The sequence below is a fragment of the Nicotiana tomentosiformis genome, chromosome 1, assembly GCF_000390325.3.
Source record: "Nicotiana tomentosiformis chromosome 1, ASM39032v3, whole genome shotgun sequence".
Classification (NCBI taxonomy): domain Eukaryota; kingdom Viridiplantae; phylum Streptophyta; class Magnoliopsida; order Solanales; family Solanaceae; genus Nicotiana; species Nicotiana tomentosiformis.
Window position 1 is genome coordinate 114,578,126 of NC_090812.1, and position 8,956 is coordinate 114,587,081.

The window sequence follows — 8,956 nt, forward strand, 5'->3', positions numbered from 1 at the left end:
TCATTAAGTGTTCTACTGGTGTAGTAAATAGGCCTGAAAATCTTGTCTCTCTTTTGTTCCAGTATTGCTCCAACTGCTATATCACTTGTATCACACATTATTTCAAAGGGTTCGCTCCAATAAGGAGAAACAACAATTGGAGCATTAGTCAATTATTTCTTGAGAATCTCAAATACTTTCCTGCAATTATCTGAAAATTCAAACTTCACATCTTTCATTAGTAGGTTAGTTAAAGGTTTTGAAATTTTTGAAAAATCTTTTATAAACCTTCTATAAAAACCTGCATGCCCTAAGAAACTTCTAATGCCTTTAACAGTGGTAAGAGGGGGTAATCCTGCTATAAGATCAATTTTAGCCTTATCAACTTCTATCCCTTAAGCAGAAATTTTATGTCCTAAAATAATTCCCTCTGTTACCATGAAGTGACATTTTTCCCAATTAAGAATCAAATTTGTCTCTTCACATCTTTTAAGCACCAAAGTAAAATAATAGAGACAATCTTCAAATGTTTTACCAAAAAGTGTGAAATCATCCATAAAGATTTCAAGAAACTTTTTAGTCATGTGTGAGAAAATTGCCGACATGCAACGCTGAAATGTAGCGGGAGCATTGCATAGTCCAAACAACATTCTTCGATAAGCATATGTACCTTGGGGCCATGTGAATGTGGTTTTCTCCTGATCTTCCGAAGCAATTGGTATCTTATACCAGAATATCCATCAAGAAAACAGTAAAAATCATGGCCTGCAACTCTTTCAAGCATTTGGTCAATAAAAGGCAAAGGAAAATGGTCTTTTCTTGTGGCTTCATTAAGTCGTCTGCAATTAATATAAACTCTCCATCCTGTGACTGTTCTATGATTTCATTATTTTTATTTTTTATTACTGTCATACCTCCTTTCTTTGGTACTACCTGTACAGGACTTACCCCAAGGACTGTCAGATATTGGATAAATGATACCTGCTGCCAGAAGTTTCACCACTTCTTTCTTGACGACTTCCTGCATTGCTGGGTTTAGTCTCATTTAGGGTTGGACTATAGGCTTATACTCATTCTCTATAAGAATCTTGTGCATACAAATAGCTGGACTGATTCCTTTGATGTCGGCTATAGTCCACCCTAAGGCTCTTTTATGTTTTCTCAGGACTTCAATCAGTTTGCTTTCCTATTCTATAGTCAAAGAAGATGAAATAATTATTGAAAATAATTTAGGTTCAAGAAACACATATTTTAAATGAGAAGGAAGTTCTTTGAGTTCAATTTTTAATTGAACTCCTTCTTGTGAGACTTTCTCATTTTCTGACTTTTTTTCCAGTATTCCAGCTTCTTCTCTAATTATGGGGTTATCATCACTTATGGTACCTGACCTATCCAAACATCTCTCCAATGAATCACTAATTAACTGATTATCTTTATATTCGTCTACAAGATTATCTAGTAAGTCAATTTGAAAACAAGATAATGAAGACTCATCCCCAGGAAATTTTATTATTTTCTGCATGTCAAAAATCACTCTTTCCTCATCAACTCGTAATATTAATTGTCCTTGATGAACATCAATAATTGTTCTCCCTGTTGAGAGAAATGGTCTACCTAAAATTAATGGTACCTCAGTATTTTCTTCCATTTCAAGCGCTATAAAATCTACTGGGAATACAAATTTGTCAACTCTAACAAAGATATTTTCAATAATTCCTTTTGGTCTCTTAGTACTTTGATCAGCTAATTGAAGAAACACACAAGTCTCTTTCATTTCACCAAGTTCTAATTTCCTGAAAATTGAAAAAGGCATTAGATTTATTGAAGCACCTGAATCACATAATGCCTTTTCAAAATGAGCACCTCCCACAGTACAAGGAATTGTAAAACTTCTCGGATCACCCAGTTTCTGTGGGAGCTTATTTTGAATTATAGCACTACATTTTCTATAAGCTTAACCACTGAAACTTCTTCCAATTTGCTTTTGCTTGACAAAATTTCTTTGAGAAATTAAGCATATGAAGGCATTTGTGTCAAAGCATCTGTGAAAGGTATGTTAATATAAAGTTGCTTCAAAATATCTAGAAACTTTGAAAACTGTTTGTCAAACTTTTCTTTGTTCATCTTTTGGAGAAAAGAGAGAGGTATAGAGTGAGGATTTGTTATCAATTCATTTTCTTGTACATTTTTCCCTTTATTCTTTTGTTCTTTTGGAAACTTAGATTCCATTTTATTCTCACCTTCATTTACCTTTTCCACTTCTTGTGGCTTTATTTTTCTATCTGCATATAGATCATCAAGAGATTTACCTAATCGTAGAGAGATGGCTTTGAGGTGTTCTTTTGGGTTTTTCTCTGTGTTACATAGTAGAGCACCTTGAATTTGTCCAGACATGAGGGTTGCTAATTGGCTTACCTGAATTTTCAAATTCTTGATAGCTGAATGTTGACTTTCAACCTTCTCGTCAGTAGCCTTAATGAATTAGTACATCAGGTCTTCAAGGCTTTGTTGATGAGCTCTTTGGACCTGCTGCTGATATTGTTGAAAATTTTGTTGCTCTCTATTTTGATTTTGAAAACCAGGTGGTCCCTGTACCTGCTGCTTTTGATTAAAAAATCTTTGAGAATTTTTAGCACCATTAGGATTACTCTATCGAAATCCTAGATGTTTTGGTGCCATGGGACTACCGAATGAGTAATTATTTCTATAACCAATCACATTTACATGTTCCTCATTTTATGTTGAAGCTTGACATTCATGATTCAGATGATTACCTTGACAAACATCACAATTCTCAAGTTTGGATAATGAGTGAGCACCTACCTAAAAAGCCTCCATTTTTTGTGTTAAAGTCACAATTTGTTGTGTCAATGAATTCAAAGCTTCAAATTGATTTACTCCAGCTGTTTTTTTTATAATCATTCTGTCTGAAGGCCATTGAACAACATTTTTCAAAATTTCATTAGGCAATTGTATTTCTTTTGTTGTAGTTTTTCCCATTATTGATCCTCCTGATGCTGCATCAATTACATTCCTAACAGAGGGTTTAAGACCGTGATAGAAAATATATAAAATGTCAGGGTCTTGGATACCATGATGTGGGTATTTTCTTAACATTGCTGCTAATCTTTCCCATGCCTGGTATACAGATTCAATATTTGTCTGCATAAAATTATTAATTTCTTGCTTCATTTAGTTATTTTTGCAGGTGAAAAATATTTATTAAATTTTTTTTGGGTCAGTTGGTCCCATGTTATAATGGAACCTCTAGGCAGGCTTCACAACCATGTTTTGGCTTCACCTTTTAATGAAAAAGGAAAAAGCCGCAACCTGATAGCATCTGTTGTAACTCCATTGGACCTGCAAGTTTTGACTAATTCAAGAAAATCAGTTAGATGGGTGTGAGGATTTTCACTTACATCACCAACATACTGACATTACTGTTGAATGGTTTGAATCAAGCCTGTGCGGATTTCAAAGTTGTTTGCTACAATTGGTGGTCTCCTCACGCTTGATTCTCCTTCAAAATGATCTAGCCTTGTATAATTACGGAGTATTCTATCACGTCGTGATGCCACCTCATCAAACTGCTCTTCTACTTGATGTGGTGGAAGTTAGTTATTGAGTTCTTCATTCTCCTCTAACGACCCGGCCGGTCGTTTTGAGAGTTAGAGCCCTGAATCCATATTAAATTCTTTTCCCATATTTATTTCTGCTATTGTGACTTGCCGGGATGATTGTTTTTGAGTTTCGAAGTATTTTTGGGACACTTAGTCCCTAAATGAGAGCTTAAGTCTTAGAATTTGGACCGTAGTCAGAACTATGTGAAGACGGATCTGAAATGGAATTTCGTCAACTCCGTTAGCTCCGTTGAGTGATTTTGGGGTTAGGAGCGCGTCCGGAATGCGTTTTGGAGGTCTGTAGTAGATTTAGGCTTGAATTGGAGAAAGTTAGTTTTTCGGTGATCAGTGGAAATTTTGATATCGAGCTCGGAATGGAATTCTGAAGGTGGTTGTAGGTTCGTAGTGTCATTTGTGACCTGTGTATAAAATTTGAGGTCATTCGGACTAGATTTGATGTGGTTCGGCGTCGTTTGTAGAATTTGGAAAAAAATTAATTCTTAGGCTTGAATCCGTGCTTAATTCATGATTTTGGTACTGTTCGATGTGGTTTGAAACCTCGACTAAGTTCGTATGGTGTTATAAGATTGGTTGGTAGGTTTGGTTGAGGTCCCGGGGGCCTCGGGTGTGTTTCAGATGCTTAACGGAATGAATTTGGACTTAGGAAAAATATGGTGTTTTTGCTGGTTCTGCTGTAATCGCACCTGCACAAGTATGCCCACATGTGCGAGAAAATTGGCGCATAAGCGGAGTTGGGCTGCGTGGGAAAAGGCCGCATCTGCGATGCTCGCAAATGCGCAAGACTATTTGCAAGTGCGCAAGTTACGCAGAAGCGGAGGGGATTTCCGCAGGCGCGCACGCGTATGTGCGGCCCTTTCGTCGTAGGTGCGAAGGCAGAGGGGGCAAGTGAATTGCGCAGATGCGCACTTTTTTTGCATAAGAGCACCCGCAGGTGCGAGCCTAGGTTCCGCAGGTGCGGAAATACCCGGGCAGTGGTTAAAACCGAAGGGCTTCGCGATTTTTGTCATTTTTGACTTTGCAAACTCGGTTTAGGGCGATGTTTGAGAGCATTTTTGAGGAATTTCTTGAGATAAGTCCCTTGTGCTTATTTCTGATCAATAATCTTGCTTTGCCATTTATATTTTCACCTAGTTAGTGTGTATTTAAGGTGGAAATTGGAAGTTAGAGGTAGGGCCATTTATCTGGCAGATTGAGCGGTTAATTACTCTTAATAGTTTGGCTTAACGGTTATCGGCTTTTAAATATATGAATCCGCTAGCCACCCGAAAAGATATCAGGCGGATTGGTATCGGTTTAGCTTTTATCGGGCGGTTTATCGGCCTAATTAAATCTATATTGCGTGCATTAATTGTTTGTTGCCCGCCTAGCATACAAATTCATAATAGAAAATTACACATTGAGTCCCGACAAACATGTCTGCTAACGCCTACATAAGAATGATGTAGTGTGTCATGTGTTGTAGAGTGAAAAAAGTAGAACACATTGTAGGCTAGATTACATCCCAAAGCAGACTACATATGAGTCCAGACATACATGTATGTTAACGCCTACCATTAAATCCCAAAGCAGACTACATTACATGAGTCCAGACATACATATGTCTGTTAACGTCTAGCATACAAATTCAGAATAGAAAATTCCAGTCTATATTCAAAGTGAGTCTAGGATACATATTTCAAAATGATTAATCCATAAGTGAGCAGAATAAACAGAAATATTTGACATGCAACTAACGCCCAACAGAGCTTGAATTTATGCAGCTTCAAAGTTCAAACAACAACTTCAAATTTCTAACTTATACTCTCAACCAGGCATTTCACGCTATAACATTAACCATACAAACAACACCGAGCAAAAGGCAGTTATGTATAGAAATAGGGATAGATTATAAGTAGTAAATAATTTACAGGAAACACAGATGCGTTATTTCCCCAGAACATAATTCAAGACAGTACTATCGTCAATATTGTGGGATAAAAGTTGTGGCAACAACACTGTTGTTCTTCTATTAAACATAGACAACAAGCATTAGTTTTAAAAAATAAAAGCAGAGGTGAACCATAGGCAGCAGTTTAAACAATCTTATAGTATGGTGGGAGAATAAACTAAGCAAATAGCTGGAAGAAGTTGAAGAGTTTTTGATATTTAATATATATATGGATAAAAAAAATTTATATATATATATATATATCTTAACGGGTTAACGGATTATCGGTTAAGAAAATTGAATAATCCGCCCCCAAACCGATAAGCCGTTAATAAAAAAATTTCAATCCGTTCCCCATCCGTTAAACCGTTAACCCGATACCAATAAGCCATTAAGTTTCGATTTCGGTTCGGTTTTCGATTTCGGTTCGGTTTTGAACACCCCTAGTTGGAGGCTAGGGATTTGGAAGTTTGATTTGTGGATTTGGAGGACCATTTGGTGTCGGATTTTAGTAAATTTGATATGGTTAGACTCGTGAGTGAATGGGTGTTCAAAATTTGTAATTTTTACCCGATTCCGAGATGTGGGCCCGGGGAGACGTTTTGGGCGTTTTTCCTAATCTCACGCTTTAGCTTCGAATTAATTAGTTAAAATTGTTACTTGTAGTTATATTTACATTATGAAATTAATTTGAATAGATTCGGGCTATTTGGCGTCGGATACTCGTGGCAAGAACGTGATATCAAGTTGATTTGAGCGGTTCGAGGTAAGTGGCTTGCCTAACCTTGTGTTGGGGACTTTCCCCTTAGGATGTTTGATATTAATTGATGTGTGGGTGCCGTGTATGTGAGGTGATGAGTACGTACATGGGCTATTATTGCAAAAATCCCATTTTTCCTTTCTAAATCATAAACTATTTTTCCTTATTAAATTGTAATAATACGTTTAATTGTTAAACTTAGACTAGAGAAGCATGCTTACGTGTTTTAACTGCCTGTTGACATTTTGTGCGCCATGCTTAGTTAAGTCCCTATTTTCCTTATCTGTGTTCAATATAAATTGTATAACTCGATGCCATACCTGTCATTTCATCTTGCGTTGCATATTTAAATTGGTACTACATACGTATTCCGGGAGATCCCCTTGTCTTGCATATTTATTTTGGGACTACGGACGTATTCCGGGAGATCCCCCAGCACTGCATATTTACTTTGGGACTACGGATGTATTCCGGGAGATCCCCCAGCACTGCATATTTACTTTGGGATTACGGACGTATTCCGGGAGATCCCCCTATACTGCATATTCATTCGGAACGACGGGATGGTATCCCGGGAGATTCCCCATTGTGTCTACCTTGTTCTGAACCGAGAGATCCCTTAACTGTTATATTTTTGAGAATTTCTTTAACTATGTTACCGTAAACTTTAGTTATATCTTTTACTGTTTAATTTATTATATTTACTCCGGTAGGGCCTTGACCCGACCTCGTCACTACTTGACCGAGGTTAGGCTTGGCACTTACTGGGTACCATTGGGGTGTACTCATGCCCTTTCCTGCACATGTTTTTCGTGTGCTGATTCAGGTACGAGCTATCAGCCTTGGGGTTAGTGCGTGCTGCTGATTCTAGGAGACTTCAAGGTACTTCTGCTTGCGTCCGCAGATCTTCGGAGTCCCCTTCCACTCCCTCGGTTATAGACTTTATTTATTATCTTCAGACTTTTATATAGAGCTACATAGGTTATAATCTCAGAGATGTTAGTCGCTTAGCCAAATTACTTAAATGCACTGTTTTATTTCTTGATGATCATGTTTTTATATAGGAACACAATACGGGGCGGATCATTGGTACCAAGCGTGAATCAAACAGACTTTATTACCTTATCATTGCTAAATCACATAGACTCGTATCTTGTCTTCCTTCAACTACTTGTCCTGTTACTGATTCACCAAATTTATTACATAAATGGTTAGGACATCCCACTTTGTCAAAACTTTAAAAAATGGTATCTGCTTTATCTCACTTTCCAGCTCTAGAGTGTGAGTCATGTCTGCTCGGTAACCATACTCGCTCCCATTTCCCTCGGTGTCTTGATAATTGAGCATAGTCACACTTTACTTTAGTCCATTAAGATGTTTGGGGTCCTAGTCGGGTCAGTTTCACCTTAGGATTCCGCTACTTTGTCAGTTTCATTGATGATTATTCCAGGTGCACTTGGAAATTTTTGATAAAAAATCAATCTGAGATGTTTTCTATTTTCCAGACCTTCCACGCTGAAATTCAAAATCAATTTGGGGTTTCTATTCGCACATTTCATAGTGATAATGCCCGAGAGTATTTGTATTTCCCATTTCAGTAATTTATGAAATCTCATGGGATTATTCATCAAATATCTTATCCGTACACATCTCAACAAAATGGGGTAGCTGAAAGAAAGAATAGATATCTTATTGAAATTGCTCGAACCCTACTCGTATAATCTCATGCTCCGTTGCGTTTTTGGGGGGATGCAGTTCATACATCTTGTTATCTTATTAATCGTATGCCATGTTCAGCTATCCAGAACCAAGTTCCATTCCCTGTCATGTTCCTCAACTTACCTATGTTCTCTCTTCCACCCCGTATCTTTGGAAGCACTTGTTTTGTCCATAACCTTACTCCAGGAGCAAATTAGTTAGCTCCTCGTACTCTTAAGCGTGTATTTTTGGGTTACTCGAGAATACAAAAGGGGTATCGATGCTACTCTCCTGACCTCTAGCGGTACCTTATGTCCACTGAAGTTACCTTCTTTGAAACGCAATCATACTTCACAGGTCCAAGTAATCACTTAGATATTTTTGAGGTACTACCAGTTTCATCTTTTGGAGATTCAGTCACTATCTCCCATTCTTCTTCCTCTACATCTCCAGCTCCACCACCTACAGCTCCAGTTCCACCACCTACAACTCTAGTTGTAGATCCACCACCTATAGCTTTAGTTCCTCCACATAATCCAATTCAAACTTCTGTAGCTCCACCACTCTTGACTTATCATCATCGTCCACATCCATCATCAGGCCCAGGTGATTCACGTCCTGCATCAGATTCTGGACCTACTGCGAACTTGTCTCCTTTTAGTCAACCAATTGCACTCTGCAAAGGTGTACGATCCACACTTACTCCTAATCCCCACTATGTTGGTTTAAGTTATCATCGTCTGTCATCATCTCATTATGCTTTTGTATCTTCTTTGTCCATTGTTTCTATCCCTAAGTCTACAAGTGAGGCACTATCTCATCCAGGATGATGACAGGCTATGATTGACGAGATGTTTGCTTTACATGCGAGTGACACTTGGGATCTTGTTCCTCTTCCTGTAGGTAGGTCTACTGTTGGTTGTCGTTGGGTTTATGCAGTCAAAGTCGGTC